Source organism: Rattus norvegicus, chromosome 5, assembly GCF_021556685.1.
Source record: "Rattus norvegicus strain SHRSP/BbbUtx chromosome 5, alternate assembly SHRSP_T2T, whole genome shotgun sequence".
NCBI lineage: Eukaryota > Metazoa > Chordata > Mammalia > Rodentia > Muridae > Rattus > Rattus norvegicus.
This window is the reverse complement of record NC_141538.1, coordinates 9,463,263-9,483,007: the sequence shown is the minus strand read 5'-3', so window position 1 is coordinate 9,483,007 and position 19,745 is coordinate 9,463,263. Positions and strand designations below refer to the sequence as shown.

Sequence of the window (19,745 nt, the reverse complement as noted above, 5' to 3'; positions counted from 1 at the left end):
AGTTAGAGTTTTACCCTAACGAAAGAGTCTCATAAGGAAGCAGGCAGTTCAACAGATAATAATGTTGAGATGAACAGTATAGATGTAATTATACAAGACACCAAGCCTATCCAGATTATATAATTTCTTCTACATATGCAAGTTAACTAGAAGAAGAAATTGTCACACTACTATTTAAGGTCTATTTACCATGGCAGGCAGTGTGCACATCAATGTCATAGTAATAACACTTCTGAGAACAAAACACCAAAAAGCATGAAATTATATGATAAATTGTATGGGGTGATTTTATTATCTTAGCCATAATTCCAAACATTGATTTTTACATATGCCATAAAATTTATTCTTCCTTACATCTTGCTTTGTCTTCTTTCCTTTTTGGTCAGGCTGGGATTGAGCCCAGGCCTTTATCACCTCTGATATCTTGCAGCCTATCATAAGATATATTCCCTTCCCTATCTTCCACTTCATTTTTGTTTTGAGAGCTTTGTACAATGAGTTTTAATCATATTTATGTTTTCCTTCTCCAACTCTCCCCAGATCCTCCCAACATATTCCTTCAAGGCCCTTTTATCTTCCCCAAATATTCTTGGAATTATAGCCTTCCACCGCAGCATGGTCAACTTACCATTTGGAAGGAAACTGACCATTACTTTCCCAGCAGCTAACAACTGCATCCTCAGCTAAGGGTGTAACTTTGTGCCTAGCTCCCCTCTCCATACCGAGATTTTGTCTGGCTTAGGCTCACATTGGTCTGCGAATGATGTCACAATTGCTGTGAGGTCATATATGCAGTTGCTTTGCTGTGTCCAGCTGACGCTGCTTCTTTGGGTCATCTACAACTTCTGGTTCTTACAGGTTTTTAGCCCCCTCTTCTGCAATGATTCCTGAGACTTTGAAGAAGGGGTTCAGTGTACGTGTTTCATCAAGAATTAAAAAATTCCTCAGTCTCTTAATCTCTGACAATCTAATTGTCTCTTAGCCTGTTGTGGGTCTCTTTGTTCACTTTCTACTGCTAGCAGAGCTTCTCTGATGAGAGTTCAGGTGTGTCTTAATCTATAGATACGATAATCGGTCACTAAGAGTTGATTTAATTTTATGTCCATTTAGCATGATAACAGTGGTAAGTTCTCACATAAGTTCTCAGCCTAGTACAGTGCTGGGTATGAGTTAAATCTTATGGAGCAGGATTAAATCCGATCAGAAAGTGCTTGGTTATTCCCATAATGTTCATGCCACTATTGTGTCAGTGGGCATGTCTTGCCAGGCCACTCATTTTTGTATCTTGTTGGGATCACAGCTAGGTATGTCTGATGCTTAATTTTCTCTTTGAGAAGCTTGTCCAGTACTTTCTGTTACTATGAAAACTAGCCGGGGATGAAGTTTCCAGATCAGTACCAGTTTTCCCCATGCTCCATCACCCAAGTTCGCAGTGTCTTCAGCAATAGGGTCTTATTCTTAAGTTCTAAAGGATACTTGGGAGCCTTGTCTGAGAATGTTTAAGGGTCTCTGGGATCCTAATGACCAACAACTCCAAAAGAAGTAATGTTTCTGGGACTGGGACTTTTACTTGTTAACCTTTGTGGTCTAGAGGCAGCGGGGGCAGGGGAGTGGTAGTGGTTATTACTCTGTTGATAACTATTTTATGTATTGATATAGATTTTTTTATGAAGCTTCTACAGTACTGAGTACCCTTCCTTTCTTCCTTCCTCCCTTCCTTTCTTTCTTTCTTTCTTTCTTCCTTCCTTCCTTCCTTCCTTCCTTCCTTCCTTCCTTCCTTTCTTCCTTTGTTTTTACACTCCAGATTTTATTCCCCTCCCAGTACACTCCCCAAGGGTTCTACCTCTCATTCCTCCTCTCTGCCCCCTGCACTGCTCTGCCCCCATCTCATTTCTTAGTGGAAAAATTTTAATTAACTTTGCATTACTATATTCATTTCAATTGGAATGGATTCTTCGACAGTCATCTTCTTGTCTCATTATTTTTTATACTCTTATCAGTGCTTATTTCTCCTGAATTCAGGTTTGCTTCAGATGGTCTGTTTTTCTTTAAAAGGTATTTTCATGATCATGTTGTTATTAGCAAACCAATCAAAACTTTAAACTGTAAACTAACAGGCTGGTGCCAGCTCCTCTCCATGTTCAGAATGACACATCATCTTCTACCCAACCTGAGCTGTGTCCGCTCTGCTGCCTGATATTATTGTCACTCTTGGAGTTTTGATCTATTTTATCATTTTCATTCTTGGAAAAAGGTCTCCTCACTAAAATAATGTCTTCCTCACGAGTCATATACACCACACATGGAAAAAAATATTCTTCTCCCATCCTACTGCATGGGTATCTTTAGTCAGAGGTCAAGGCGCTACCATCTGCAGGAGATGAGTGATGCTACTAGAACTATTAAGAAACTTTCAAGAATAGTAACTATTAAGAAGAAAGATAAGAATAGATTAAAGGCAGACCTATGCCTCTCTCGCTGATCATAGAATCCAGTCCTCCAGTCTCACCTCCAGCTCTGGAACAGAAAATCCATGGTGGTTTCCCTTTCCTATATGACTCTATCCCCAACAGGTCACAAAGATCTTCTCCCTCAATGTACATTCCCCCAACTCATCCCATTATTCTATCCTTCAACACCAGTAAGAATTCACTGGGAACACACCACCTAAGCAGCACCGGAAAACAGGTAAGATCACTGAGGACCCTCACTGCTCCTCCTCCCTTTAAATCCAAACTCCTGGCTGTATCTCCAGCACTGCAACCGAGCACTGGTTACAGCCTTCCAGTTCCTCTCCAGCTCCTGCCCACACCTCCTGTGACTTCCACAATTCACACCCTCTACACCTCCCTCTCCACCTTCATTGCTTTGGGCCAGACTTTAATTCTAGCAGTCACCTTCTGCTTACCAAAGCCACTCCCCCATGTTCATGTGTAGGCTGAAGGTTGATTCACACCTCCACTACTGCTCCTGGGATCCAATCTCACCCCCAACTCTGCAGCAAAAAACCTGTGATCTCTCTTTCCCCTTTGACACTACCCCAGTGAATCACAAAGAGCTTCTCCCTCAACATTCCTTCACCGAACTCATACAGTATTTCAACCTCCAATACTAGAAAATATTCCCTGAGAAAATTCCGTCTTAGTAGGCCAGTAAAACAGGCATCAAGATATCACGCTCTGAAAATCCAGGGAAGAAGCAGAAATCAGCACCTAGAGTTATAATCATCACAAACCCAAATGCATAGACACCAATGTAAAAACACAACAACAGCCAGGATAATATGTCTCCACTAGAGCCCAGCTATCCTATCACAGCAGACCATGAACATTCCAACATAATCACAAGAAAAAGGCTATAAAACCAACTATATGAAGATGATAGAGATCTTTTAAGAGAAAATAAATAAGTCCCTTAAAGAAAGCCAGAAAAACCACAAACAGTTGAAGTAAGCAAGTAAAACCACTCAAGACCTAAAACTGGAAATAGAAACAATGAAGAAAACACAAACTGAGGGTATTCTGTAAAGTAAAATTTTAGGTAATTGAACAGAAACTACAGAGGCAAGCTAAATCAACAGACTATGAAAGATATAAGAGAGGTTCAGATGCGTGATAAAGTAGATGATTCTGTCACTCAAATAAAAACTTAAATTAAAAAAAATTCTGATACAAAATATCCGGGAAATCTGGGACACTATCAAAAGACCCAAAACCAAGAATAATAGGAATAGATGAAGAAGAAGCCAAGCTCAAAGGCCCAGAATATATGCTCAACAAAATCACAGAAAAAAATTATCCTAATATAAAGAAGGTGGTGTCAGTAAAGCTATAAGAAGTATACAGAACACCACATAGATTGCACATGAAAAGAAAGTGACTTGCCACATAATAATCAAACACTAAACACACAAAACAAAAAATATTAAAAGCTGCAAGGGAGAAAGACTAAGTAACATGCAATAGCAGATCTATTAGAATTATATCAGATTTCTCAGTGGAGTCTCTGAAAGACAGAAGGAACTGCACTCTAAGAGAGCACAGATAGCAGCACAGACTACTACAGCCAGCAAAACTTTTAATCATAGATGGAGAAAATAAGACATCCCATGATAAAGTCAAATTTAAAAAGCATCTATCTACAAATCCAGCACTACAGGTACTAGAACTCCAACCTAGGGAGGTTAACTACACCCATGAAAAAGAAAAGGAAAGAAAAGAAAAGACGGGGAGTACACTCCATTGTCACCACCACCACCACAACAAACAAAAACAATAACAGGAATCAACAATCATATTCATTGGTACATCTCGTCTCAATTTCCTAATAAAAAGATACAGACTAGAATGGATGGAAAAAGGATTCATTTTCTTGTTGCATCAAGAAACATACCTCAACATCAAGAATAAACATAAACTCAGGTAAAGGGTAGGAAAAAGGAATTCCAAGCAAATTGATCTAAGAAGGAAGCTGGTGTAACCATTTTAATATCTAACAAAATAGATTTCAAGCCAAAAAGAATCCAAAGACATAGGAAAGGACATTACATACTCATCAAAGGAAAAATCTACAAAGATAACATTTCAATTTTTATCAGCAATACAAGGGCACCAATGTTTTTAAAAGAAACACTACTCCAGCTTAAATATTGACCCTCACAATACCTTCATTCTTGCCAATACCCCATTCTTGCCAATAAATCCATCATCCAGGCAAAAACTAAACAGAAAAATACTGGAGCTAGCAGACATGATCAACCAGACTTTATCCCAGAGGTGCAAAGATGGTTCAATATGTGAAAATCAGTAACCGTAGAAACAGACTGAAGGACAAAAACCACACGATCATCTCATAATGCAGACACCATTGCCTTTGACAAAATCCAACATCTCTTCTAACAAGAGATTAGAATGCAAGGAACATACATAAAGATAAGGCAGTTTATAGCAATATTATAGCCAGCATCAAATTAAATGGAGAGAAACTAAAGCAACTCCACTAAAACAAAGGGAATTCCACCTTCTCCATATCTATTCAGTATACAATTGAAATCTTAGCTAAAGTAATAATATAAGTGAAGGCCTAGGAGATACAAATTGGAAATGAAGAAGACAAAAGTATCATTGAGGATGATAGAATAGTATACAAAAATGACCATAAAATTCCATCAGGGAGCGACCATATCTGACAAAAATTTTTAGCAAAGTAGCTTGATATGATTAACTCACAGTTTGATGTAGAATATGTCTTGTCTACAAAATATGCTAGGAGAATTGTACAGAATTTGTGGAAGTTATCAACTATTATCTGACTTGACTTAAGGCCCACCTAATAATAGGAAACCATGCCTAACATCCTTGGGTGACAAGAACCAGAGATTAGATAGCCTAGAGACATGTGTGGAAGTAAACACTACAGGTCTAAAAAAGGTTTCAATAAAATGACTCCTAATGATATTCTTCTATACTCCTAGATCCATTCATCATCAGAAAAGCTTCCTCCAGCAGCAGTTGGGTCAGATTCAGAGACCTACAGTTAGATATAACCTGGAAAGAGTCTAAAGTGAAGGTCTCCATCAAATTCCTCCCTTCAAAGCTCAGGAAACACCGTGGAAGAAGAGGCAGAAAGAGAATAAGAGAGGATGAAGGACACTAGGAGACCAAGGACCTCTTGTCCTAAACTAAGCAAGGAACACGTGAGCTCACGGATATGGAAGCAGCAAGTGTAGGAGGTATGTGGGTCTGCACCAGGTCCTCTGTGTATATAGTATAGCTACTAAGCTAATTCTTTAATGGGACTTCTGGCCACAGAGTAGTAGGTCCCTGACCCGTGTGTCTGCTTTTGGGACTTTTCTATTCCTGTTCGGTTGCTTTGTTACTTTGATATGATAATTTTGCCTCCTCTTACCATATTTTATTTTTTTATGTTTGGTTGTTATATCATAGAAGTCTTTTCCTTTCTAATAAGAGACAGAAAAGGAGTGGACATGGAGGGGAGGGAAGGTAGAAAGAAACTTGTAGGAGTAGAGGGAGGGGAAATTATAATCAGGATATATTGTATGAGAAAAGAATCTATTTTCAATAAATGAAAAAAGAATAAAAATGCTCTGACAGGTCATTCCATAGTCTTTGCTAGATTGCATTGTGTCTCTTATACTTTAAGACATGTTCTCTGATCATGTCATTTAGTGGATAGGGGCACCATTTCTTATATTGACGTGTGCTTACCAATAGATGCAGGTTACTTGAATGAATCAGTGAATTGGTGGATGGATAGTGACTAGATAGATGGATGTGTGACTAGATAGATGGATGTGTGACTAGATAGAAGGATGTGTGACTAGATAGATGGATGTGTGACTAGATAGAAGGATGTGTGACTAGATAGATGGATGTGTGACTAGATAGAAGGATGTGTGACTAGATAGATGGATGTGTGACTAGATAGATGGATGTGTGACTAGATAGATGGATGTGTGACTAGATAGATGGATGTGTGACTAGATAGAAGGATGTGTGACTAGATAGAAGGATGTGTGACTAGATAGATGGATGTGTGACTAGATAGAAGGATGTGTGACTAGATAGATGGATGTGTGACTAGATAGATGGATGTGTGACTAGATAGAAGGATGTGTGACTAGATAGATGGATGTGTGACTAGATAGAAGGATGTGTGACTAGATAGATGGATGTGTGACTAGATAGAAGGATGTGTGACTAGATAGAAGGATTTGTGACTAGATAGAAGGATGTGTGAGTAGATAGATGGATGTGTGAGTAGATAGATGGATGTGTGACTAGATAGATGGATGTGTGACTAGATAGATGGATGTGTGACTAGATAGAAGGATGTGTGACTAGATAGATGGATGTGTGAGTAGATAGATGGATGTGTGACTAGATAGATGGATGTGTGACTAGATAGAAGGATGTGTGACTAGATAGAAGGATTGTGACTAGATAGATGGATGTGTGAGTAGATAGATGGATGTGTGACTAGATAGATGGATGTGTGAGTAGATAGATGGATGTGTGACTAGATAGATGGATGTGTGACTAGATAGAAGGATGTGTGACTAGATAGAAGGATGTGTGACTAGATAGATGGATGTGTGACTAGATAGAAGGATGTGTGACTAGATAGAAGGATGTGTGACTAGATAGATGGATGTGAGACTAGATAGATGGATGTGTGACTAGATAGAAGGATGTGTGACTAAATAGATGGATGTGTGAGTAGATAGATGGATGTGTGACTAGATAGATGGATGTGTGACTAGATAGAAGGGTGGGTGACTAATTAAATGGATGGCTGACTAGATAGATAGGTGGGTAAAAGGAAAAGCAAATCCTCTGCCCATTGACAATTACACTATTTCTCCACAGAGATATTTTTCCTGTAAACTGGAGTAAAACAGAAAAGCTGCTCTCTTAAGAGTAGCTCTGCTGAAATAATGAAAGAAAACTAGAACTATCTAATACAAAGAATAATTAAATGACATTATAGATTAATGGCATATATCATTTCAAGGAAAACATATCTAAGAGCTTGCTTAAGGGTAAGTTATATCACTATCATGGTACATAAGATATTTCCATTCCAGCTCTGCATTTAAGTCAGATTATATTTGTATTTCAGAACTTGATCTGAGAACAAGCATGATTTGTGTGAAGTCCAGTGCAAAAAAAAAAAAAAATCCAGAAACCCATGCTCAAAAGCTGTTCAGAATTTCAAGACGACGATGTCATATCCCAGAGGCCTCAGGCCCACAGGCATCTGGCAGTTCTCAGGCCATGATGTGAATTCTACTTAATCTTTCCATTTTTATAACCTTTGTGGGGTTTTTTCTTTGGTTAGCTTTTGTTCTTGCATTAGTGTTTGTCTGTATCTCAGAATGGTCTGGAGTGTACAGTGCAGTCAATTTGACCTGAATTCTCAGTGTCATAAGTGTTGTCATTGTATAAGTTCACCAAAACTGGCAAAAATGCTGAATAAAATAGTTTGCTTAGGATTACTTAATGTTGGCCACAAGGTTTCTATTTTATGATTATTGTAGATATATTCTGCTGTTTGCATTATCCACTCCATAAAATACTAATACTTTTTGTACTTAGCTGGAGAGCACAGTGGTTAAGAGCACAGGCTGCTCTTGCAGAGGACCAGGATTATTAAACAGTCAGCACATTCATGCAGCTCGTGACTGTCTGTGACTCTAACCTTAGAGGATCAATACTCTCTCCTGACCTGGGGGAGGGGACAGTCAGACAGCTGACTCTCAGCTCCTCTCATAGTGATCAATAGATGTTGAGAATTTTCTTTGTATCATTTGGTCCCATGTTATGGTTCTATTCCTTTAGTAAATTCAGTTGTGCCACTCTGCATGGCTTACTATGAAGAGTTTTGGCCAATCAATTGTCAAATGTTATTTCTATGGGCTGAAGATACTGCTTAGTTAGCAGAGGAATTGCATAATATGCATGAAACCTGTGCTTGGGGTCAAATTAAGCAGACATGTCACGTGTTCCTGTCATCCAAGTACTCACAATGAGGAGGCAGAAGTATTGTGAGTTTATACACAGACAAAGACACACACACACACACACACATACACACACACACACACTCACTCACATACACATACACACACATACTCCCACACAAACTTACATACACACACACACACACAAACTTACACATTCACACAAACACGAATGTACCTAAACACTCACACACATACTCACATACAAAAACACAGTTCATACATACAACACACTTAAACACAATCACAACTCACATACGTATCACACTAACACGCATACATACTTACATACTCACACACACATACAGAAACCCTCACACATATACATATACATATACTCACACACATTCACACACACATACAACATTCACACACTCACACTCAAACACACTAATACACACTTAAATATACTCACACTAGCACACACTAACACGCACAGACACTTACACTAACACACACACTCAAACACACTCATACACACACTGACAGTAACACACAAACACAATCACATACACTCACACTCACTCACACATACTGACACACACACAAACTCCCATATACAAACATATACATATTCATATACACACACTAACACTTATACACATTCACACACAATCATGCACACACTCCCACATATGCTTATACACAATACTCAGTCGCATATACCTAGTCACACACAGTCAGAGGCAAACATATACGCTCACACCCCCTACACAAAACCACATACAACACTCACACCCACCCACTCACACACAGTCACAGGCAAACACATGAACAAACTTATACACACAAGCACACGCAATACACATTCACACACAGAAAACAAACACATAACACTCATATGCACACACAAGAACATGCACTTATACACACTCAAACACAGAGTCACAATTCATAACCACACACACAAACATACACACATAAACACTCACATATATACTCTCACTAACATATTCACACACATACACATTCACATACACATATACAATCACACACACAGACTCACACATGCACACATATATACACACTCACAAACACACATATTCACACACTCATACAAACACACACACTCACACACAAATACACACTCACACTCGCACACTCAGGCACTCAAACACACATATATAAACAACACATATACATATACACACATTCTCACACTTACACCTGCACACCCACACCCACATTAACATACACATACTTATACATAGACACACACTCGTACACAAAAACATACTCACAGACACACTAATTCATACATGCAAACACACACATATCACATACACAAACACAAAATACACTCATATACATATTCAGACTTCACAATCTCATACACTCTCACACTCATATAGATACACACACACACACACCCTCAAACACACATACACACACACACTCATTCATACATTTTGCTGAAATTTTTTTCATAGTATATTTGTTTCTACTTATATTTAGTCATTACTTCCACCCTTGTGGAATCTTGTGGAGATGTGACAGCTATTTACCCCTTTTCTCCAATGTCTGTGACCCATCAGATACTAGACCCATTAGACATTTTATCTAAGGAAAATATAATAAAGTTTTGTGTTCATTTAGAGTGTTGAAAACCTGAATTTTGATGTTTTACAAAAACTTTTGTGCTTGTGAGTTGGGGATATAACTCACTGGTAAAACCCTGCATACCATATATTAGGCCCTAAGATGAATTCTCTGTACCTAAAACAAACATCTTGCATCTCTGTACAGTTCTAGCTTATTGCTAGGAGACTAAAGACTTAGGTATACTTCTTGGTTAAATTCATTCTTCGCCTGTTATGTTTTTCCTCAGTTGACTAGCAGGTGAAACGTATGAAAAGCCATTGCTTGAGTCAACACTTCTTGCATAAGTGGGGCTGATTTACCGGGACTCTGTACAGTCAGATCTCCTAAGGGCTCTCACAGCTAAATTTGTTCAGAAGCTTCATCAATGTTGATTATACCCTAGAAGCTACAACATAAGAATTTTGATTTGCCTTTAAACTCTACTTGTTTCTTCATGAGGTATAATCTTGCATTTACTAAGACAGAATAAATTACTACTGAATGTATCTCTCTTATGTATAATTAATTTGCAAGGGTCATCTCAAGGTATCAAGAGATGCCTCCCAGGATTCACTTCTCCAAACACATGCTGGGGCATAGCAGGCAAAGGGTAGGATGACTAAGCAGTCGCCTGCAAGAATATCAGTGTCTTCTCACAGGCAGAAGCCCCAGGGAGGATAGCTTATATGGTCAAGAGAACAGCAGGAAGGATAGTAGAAGTTTACAGATGTCACCAAGTAGGCTCCACATATATGCTAACTATAAGATGAGCTAGCCTAAAATCAGCAAGAGATAAGAAAGCTGGCTCAGGGACAGGGTGATGTAGAAATAACTGGAAAGATAGGAGTAGGAATAAGTGAGTGGATACATGGTAATCGCTCCAATTCATAGCCATGACTAGAAGCTTTGGATACAAAAGACCCAATTCAAACTAGCTTCCTTAATTGGGACCAAAGGTAAGCTGGGGTTAGAACTGATTGAACGAACAGGCAACGTCAGCTCTATTTGCCTTCCATTCTTTTGCCTTTCTCCTTGTCTAGATGACTGATTGTGAGAGAAAGATGACAGCAACTGCTTTGGTCTCCATCTGCAAGGGGTAAGATCTTCAGGGAAAAAGACAAAAGCAATTGCTACAAGTGTCTCTTTGACTTCCATCACGTGTCCGAATGCAATTGCTGATAGAGCCTCCTTTCATTTTCTGGTCAACAGAGCTCATCTCTAGACGTGGTGTTTGCTTTCTGTAAGGTCCCCTCTGGCTGATGGGAACTCTACCACCCCAAAACACAGTGATTTGCTTAAAAGGTAAGTTTTATCTTCTACCACAAAAAATTACATTTCAGAATACTTAAGTAGTAAGGATCTCTCAGTTATGAGAGGAAAAACAAAACATGCCTTTGGAAATAAATATTTCCTCTTTTCAAAATGCACTTCATTATTTTATTATGGAAAAGATTTTGTTCCCTTTAGAAAAATCTGTAAATATTCACAAAAGCATACAGAAGAAAATACAACTCTGTATATATTTTCACCGTTGCGACTACTCAGACAAGCTCTTGCTGATTTGTTTATGTCAGACTCCTGGTTGCTAATCACACAAACATTAACATTAGCATATTAATCCAACTTGCTAAATAAAATTAACAATTTATGTAAAGCATACTGGCAATATGCCAAGGACAACTGACCTGAGAAAGACAGGAATCCTAGAAATTAGTGTGAAACAAACCCTACTCTTACCCTTTCTTTCCATTCAGGCATCATGTCGCCAAGCATGACCACCACACAACTTCCAACTCCATCCTCTCTCTCTCCAGCCAAACAACCTATTTATTTCCAGAGTCAACCTGTTTTCTTGAGTTCCTGCTCTGAGACCATTTGTGGTCCAGCCATAGGTCGTGACGAATCACTCACATAGAATAATATGGCTATAAGAACTCATTCGTAAATGTGAGTAGTGGGTCATTTACCAGAGAAAAACAGTCAGTGCCAACTTGGCATGTGTCCCCAACACATGGTACTACTGAAGCCTGTGCTAAGTTAATATTGTACATGACTGGTACCACAGGGGTATGAGCCTCTCTGCAAAAAATGCACGCCATGGAGACTACTTTTTTTTCTTTTTCTTTTTTTCGGAGCTGGGGACCGAACCCAGGGCCTTGCGCTTCCTAGGCAAGCACTCTACCACTGAGCTAAATCCCCAACCCCAAGACTATTTTAATCATAAAATTGCTTTTAAAGGAAAAAGAAATCCAGGTGTTACACCATGAATTTCTCTCCCAAATGATTATAATTGCTTGAGAAACACCACTTCCAGGGGCTGTGTAATAATCCTTGTGGCAGATGCATTATGTTTTATTTGTCAGACGATAGGAGAACACATGTTAAGAGCATTCTCAATACCTTAGCACACTGAGTAATGTTTAAATAGAAACCTGTATAAAGTGATTTTTGTCTTCCTGGTTAGTTACTCCCATACAGTATAATAAAATTTGGTGGACCACAAATTTTGATGTACATTGTTAGCTTGTTTTCTAGCAAGGCTTGCTAAGTTCCATTTCTTATAGTAATGATTAATAAGATTTCTCACTCTGTGAAATGCACCCCAGAGAAGTTAGTGTCTAATCATCCAGAGATATTCACTTCATCATCAATGAACTACCATTAACTCAAAAGAACAAAAAAATTTGCTGTTTCTCAAAAAATTATAATCACACTTTCACTTTCATAAGTGCTGAAGAATCTATTCTAAACCTTTTATCCGGACAGAATTTCCAGATGTTGCCTGCATTCTATACCCACTTAAACAGCTGGGGATTCAATGTTCTAATCTTTCTTTTCTGAAAACTTTAGACCAATCACACAGTGGTTTGGTGTTGTCTTTCTGGTCTTAGAAGGGTCTAATGGTTTAATAAATGTCCCAGATGATAATGATCAGAAGCCAAGACCTTGAAGAATGCTGGACCAGTCTGAGGGAAAATTCCTTAAGTGAACAATTAAAAAGTCAGTAAGAGCTCTGTCTCTCACTTGTGGAGGGCTGTTCTAGGTTGAAGAGGAAATATGTTCAGAAAAGAGCTGTGATGGCAGCACTTGTGTGTCATCACAGATGTCCTGTGAAACCCAGAATATCTATAAAGTGGGCCTGGTTGGACATTCTCAAGAGGAAGGTTTAAAATCTGATGGAACTATAAAGGTAAAAATGATTTTGAGCATTTTCTCAGATATTTCAATTTGAATTCCTACATTAAAGCTAGATTTATCTAATAGCAGAGAAACTAAGGACAAAATTCAAGAAGTATAAATATTTATTATTCACAAGAGAACACCAGATTGATGCCAACAACATTGTCCATCTGGACCTTCAGGCTGTAAATTACGGTTGTAAAATAAATGATAAACGTCTGCATTGTTTTAAGGATCCTTGTTTTGGAGACTATTATCATGTATTTGTGTGAATACATGTTGCCTAGCAATTATAAAAAGGTTGCATCAAGCTCTCTGGTTATGTTTGGGTAACAGACTGCTCTCACATCTTCTGTGATCAGCATGGCAGTGGTGAGTTCAGTAGTTCACCAGCTCTCTGCCGCGGCTGCACGCATTCTTTCTGGAAAGCTAGATATTGTCCATGTAGAACTCATTCAGTCAAAAACTATAAAGCTATAATATTGGCAGGGCTTCAACTAGCAGATGTATTGAATATTACCTCCTGAGCATTGGCCTTCAGGACATACCACGCACACCAGGAACATCTCTATCAAGAGTATGGTTTCAACAAGACTGAACCATAAGTGTAAAAGACATATACATAGCAAATACAGAAAAGGGATGTAGAGTTGATCTCCGTGAAAGGGGAGGTCAGCTCTGTGAATGAAGTTCTAGAAGAATATAAGAAAAATATCATTGATATCTCTAAAAAATTATGGAGCACAATCACCAGTATCAAAAGTTCCAGGATCTTTCTGACAGCCTTGGTCTACAAAATATCACTATTGTTAGCCAAGGATGCTCCCTGAAACAAGCTATGATCACACTGTCCTTACTGTCTGTTGTCTGCTGTCTTTCTGTTAGGGAACAGCTCACAGCTTCCTTTAAAAAAATACACCAGTTGTAAATCAAGGTGGTAGAGATGAAAATGTTCAGTTCACACCATTTTTCATAGCTTTCCCCACAGCACCTGAACCCATTAACAACTTCTTTAGTTTTGCCTCTCAATGCCATGAAGCAGACAGAGTAGCAAGTCTGCATCAGGGCCCTCAAAGCAAAACGAAGTTAGCTTGTGTCACACCTTGAGACTCTTTTCCTACAGTTTTACTTGAGATGACAGGATGGACATCCCTGAGTTCTCTTCACACTTTCACCTTAGAGAACTTGGCTTGCTGGAGGGTATGTGGCTTCCAGTTTGGATTCTTCATATTTTACTTAGAGCATGGCCATTCATGACTCGCAGTCTCTATATCCATCACTGTTTATACAATCACAACAATGTGCACAGATTCCTGTTTTAGACCATGCCATCCATGTTAATGCTCATGTATGAACTAGTATTATATTTGCAGGGCTCTTTGGATTCTAGTATGTATATATTCTTTGGATTTTAGCATGTATATGTTAAGTATGTGTATTGATTTTATGTATTTGTCAATATATTTTTGTAAAATTACTCTCTTAGAAAATGGTAAAAATTGCCTTGGAAAATGCTGGCTCGATATTTGCATGTATTGTACACAGTTTTGTGTCTTCATTTGCACTAGCTTGTCTTGGAGTTGTGCTTCTGTAAGTGAATGAAAGTGAAAATTTGATGTATACATTTGTACTTAAAAATAATTTACATCAATAAAACGTCTTCACTGATTTCATTGGTATTTGTATTACAATAAAACTGCTTCCTTACCTTGCAAAAGAAGAGGGAGGAGGAGGAGGAAAAGGAGGAGGAAGAAAAGTCATCAAAATTGAACCCAAAGAGAGGTGGCATCATAGAGATGGAAGGGAGATTGCAGGCAGTTCTCCAAGGTCTGCAGTAACCAGAAAGACAATGAGGGAGAAGAAATTTGCTTGTGGGATGAAAATTATGTGAATCCTAGATCTTCCTCACATCTAGCCACTGTCACCACAGGAAATAGTTCAAAAGTACAGTGATGGAAGATGTCTAAATCATCTAAATGAAATCAGAAATATGAGAGGTTATAGCCTTTGTTTTAAATATCATTTCTATTTTTAAAGCTGTTTGTGCTCCTATAACTTAATTCACTTAGCATAATATATCCCAGGCCAATATGCTGTCAAAATGTAGAGTATTATTCTTTTTAAATGCCGAATTGTAAGAAGAAACCAAACTGAAGCCATTTGAGGAAAATTTCTATTTCTGGATAGGGACAAAGTTTGAATCGCTAAGCTCTCTGGATGAGTGACAACATGGTTGGCAGGTTGAGACATGATTGTTGGGCAAGGTACCCAGGCACAGTTGCACAAACCAAACATTGTGAACAGGTAGGTGTAACAAAAAGAAATGTTCCTAGGAAAGTACCTTATCCCTGAAACTTGATCGGTTGAAAATTTAACTTTAACTTGGCACAGATGATTATGACTTTTGTAATTTTTGTGCTTAAAAGCAGTTTAACAACTGGATCTGTGCTGTGTCCCTGATTGATCAGTAGTGGCTTGGTTACAGTACATTTTCTTTTCTGCATTGATTTGGTGGTTGAGTTGCATCCAAGAAGACTCCGTAACATTTGGTACACTGGCCAGGAATCCAATTACTCTATCCACATCTCTGGTTGTAATCATTCATAGTCAATGTTCCATTGTGTGTAATATATCATATAATCTTGAACCATTTATCCATCAGCAGATACTTGGGTTGGGCTGCGGTTTGAATTTGAAATGTAGCTCATAGGCTCATGTTTGAACACTTGGTCCGCAGCTTGTCACCCTGTATGGAAGGTTGTGGAGCCCTGAGAAGGTTGAGCATTTACTGGAGTTTTCATAGCCTTTCTCCACTTCCTGCACAATTTGCTTTTTGCTGTGGCTATAATGTGACAGCTCCCCCCTCACATGCTTGCTGATACATTTTCTCCATCATATAGACTGTACTGCTTCTTAAACTGTGCGTCTAAACAGTTTTTTTCTTTAAGTTGCTCTTGTTACGTCATTTGCCATCGTGGTGAGAAAAGTAACAGGAATTCTTTTCTACTGAACAATTGTGAATGGTGTTGGAATGAAGATACCAATGCAGAACTCTCAAGACTCATGTCTTAATTATTCTGAAGTAGAATCATAGGGCAATTGTGTTTTAAGTTTCTGAGGACTCTGTGCTGTTTTTGCATGGCTGATATACCATGGTTTATTGTCATTGATAGTATGGGGTTATAGTTTCTATACCTTCTCACCAATACTTGCTGACTCGAAAAAAAATTCTAACAGCATTCTAACAGGTGTGAACTGATAAATCACATCGCCTATCTAAAGAACCTCAAACAATTCAACTCATGGGTGCAGAAAGTACCCTTGTTGGTTCCCAGGGATGGGGCTCAATGAAAGGAGGAAATAGTTTCCAATTGTCATAAAACTATAATTAAATAATTTATTTATTTTTATATTATATGCATTGCATTTTTTCCGCATGTATGTACAGATAAATCTTGGAGTTACAGACAGTTTTAAGCTGCCATATGGGTGCTGGGAATTGAACTCAGGTCCTCTGGAAGAGCAGTCAGTGCTCTTAACTACTCAGCCATCTCTCCAGCCCATAAAACTACTATTAAACAAATGAGTAAGTTCTAGAATTATGCTGCAAAATGTGGTACCTGTAGTCGACAATATGGTGTTTAAACATTTAAACATTTAAACATTTGCTAAAGAGGATTAATAGTATGTTAATTTCTTAATCATGAGAAATGAGGAGGAAGACGAGGAGATGGGAAAGGGACACAATCACCACGTGGGTAGTAATGGACCTGTTTATTTTTTTGACTGAGGTGGTCGTAAGTGCATATGTTTGTACTCATCTTGTTGTGTTCGTTAAATATATTTAAGTTCTAAATGTTAGTGAACTTTAATACAACCATAAGAGAGTGTCAAAAATAAAAGAGAACAAAAAAAAAAAAAAAAAAAAACCCTGTCATGGTCAAGCAGTGGCATCAAGTTTGTGCCTCAGACTTAGTGTAACACAGGCAGTGAGATGTACTACACCTCCTCAGTGCTGTATATAAGTCTCATAAGTGCAGACACAGTATGACTAGAAATAGTTAAAAGCCAAAAAGAGTTAGGTATATAAGAAGCTGACTAGATATTCTCAGTGGGAAATTGTCTTGCCTGTAAGCAGCAAGAAAACTCTACAAAAAGAGATCTCATCTTACAAGAAAAAGTGGGGAAACTGTTCTGAACTTCCGGTGCAGAGTGTTCTTATGTATAGGAATGAGCACAGGCTGATGCACTCGGGGAGCTGATGAGCAGAGGGCAGCCTGGACTGTGGAAGGCTTCATAATGCATCGCTTTAGCTTGCAGAGGAGCTGCCGATAAGACATCGATTTGTGAGGTTCATGGCTAAAATTAGAGCTGCTACCTAGTCAGTGCTAATCTTTAGGCTCTGTTTTTTATACCCTGGTGTCAGCTGGGTGTCCAGGATCACCATAAATCTGCTTAGAAAAAAGAACCTACATGTAGGAAGGAGAGCTGACTTTGTGTTGTAAATCAGTGGACATGTTGCTCGGACTGGAAACACAGAGAGCCTCTCTATCATTTCAGCATCACACACAGAGCTTTTGAATTCACAGCCAACATCGGGTCTTTATTCTGTATCAATTTCCCAGATCAATCAACGGGAGAGATGATGGGGCCACCCCGCTTGACTCTCCCAATGGAGAGCTGTCCCTGGTGATAGCAAAAGGATTCACACAGAAGGAAAACTTGAAGCTTGTGGGTTCAAAATAAGCACAGACCCTCTAGCTTACTTACAATCTTATTATTCTGTGGTTTTGGTGGAACAGTCAAGACACAAGGCCTTGAAGAATAATAAGAACTAGAAATACCAAGTCTGTTTGTCTTGTGAGAAGTAGTGTTCACATTTTCTGGCTGTCATATTTTCTGTAAGTTTGGATAATGGAGGACAGAATTTGTCCTGCCTGCTGAAGGAATATAGGTACTAATATGTACACAGTTCAGAATGTATGATAATTAAGAATTCTTCTTTCAGAAGTGTATGGCCTAGGCTCCTTAACGTTCATTGCTATATTCCCAGGGTCTGATTTGACTTGCACCACAAATACAGTATTGTTGGGTTCTCTATAGAAACAAGACTAATATAATGAATATATATTCAAAGGACATTTGTCATACTTTGTTTTCTGATTGAGTCTGGACAATCCACCAATGTCTGCCTCTCATTGGAGTGAGTGAGAATCCAGTAACTACTCAGTCCATGAGGCTTGGTGCTTCATGAGTCCCCACCTCCTTCTAAAGACATGCAAGTTTTGGTATCCTCCAGTCTGTATCTACATTGGAAGGCCCAGGAAGCCAGATTGTGATACCAGTAAAGCTAGGCAGCAATAGGAACATGGTAGGTGAACTTTCCAGGGAGAGCCAAGGCAAGCAGGCCTAAAGCAAAGCTTTTGTCTGGGATCTCCTGCTAATAGGTAGAATTGCTCATAATAAAGATGTGCCTTCTCACTTCAAATCTTTTGATCAAAAAAACAAAATCAAGCTGTGGCACAGATCTCCAGACCCAAATCCAACCTGGAGAGACATGGTCTCCCAGGGGTACTGTCACATCTAAGTCCACAGGAGAGATGAACATTTTTGCTCCAATAATTGGCCAAAGAGGGACATTCCAGGATGCCACACGACTCAGGAACCACGGAAAAATGGAAGACAGGATCCTCCTGCTCTCCATCTGTACCCCAGAGTTACCCCTGTAGCACAGCTCTGTGGACCCAAATCCTGCCAGAGAGAGAAATCCCCATCAAAATTCCAACTCAATTCTTCAAGAATTAGAAAGAGCAATTTGCAAATTCATTTTGAATAATGAAAAAATCTAGGAGAGTGAAAACTATTCTCAAAAATAAAAGAACCTCTTGGGGAATCACCATTCCAGCCCTCAAGCTGTATTACAGAGCAAGAGTGATTAAAACTAGGGTTGGGGATTTAGCTCAGTGGTAGAGTGCTTGCCTAGGAAGCGCAAGGCCCTGGGTTCGGTCCCCAGCTCCGAAAAAAAAATAGTGATTAAAACTGCATGGTATTGGTACAGATACAGGCAGGTAGATCAATGGAATAGAATTGAAGACCCAGAAATGAACCCACACACCTACGGTCACTTGATCAAAGGAACTAAAACAATCAAGTGGAAAAAAGATAGCATTTTCAACAAATGCTGCTGGTTCAACTGGAGGTTAGCATGTAGAAGAGTGCAAATTCATCCATTCTTATCACCCTGCATAAAGCTCAAGTCCAAGTGGATCAAAGACCTCCACATAAAACCAGATATATTCAAACTAATAGAAGAAAAAGTGGGGAAGAGCTTCAAACACATGGGCACTGGGGAAATTTTTCTGAACAGAACACCAGTGGCTTATATTCTAAGATCAGGAATTGACAAATGGCACTTCATAACATTGCAAACTTCTGTAAGGCA

The 19,745-nt window shown here is 38.8% G+C and overlaps 1 pseudogene; it reads left to right on the top strand.

The window, feature by feature from the left end:
• Positions 1-13,305: 13,305 nt before the first annotated feature.
• Positions 13,306-14,393, top strand: LOC148005613 (E3 ubiquitin-protein ligase CCNB1IP1 pseudogene; annotated as a pseudogene).
• The last annotated feature ends 5,352 nt before the right edge of the window (positions 14,394-19,745 follow it).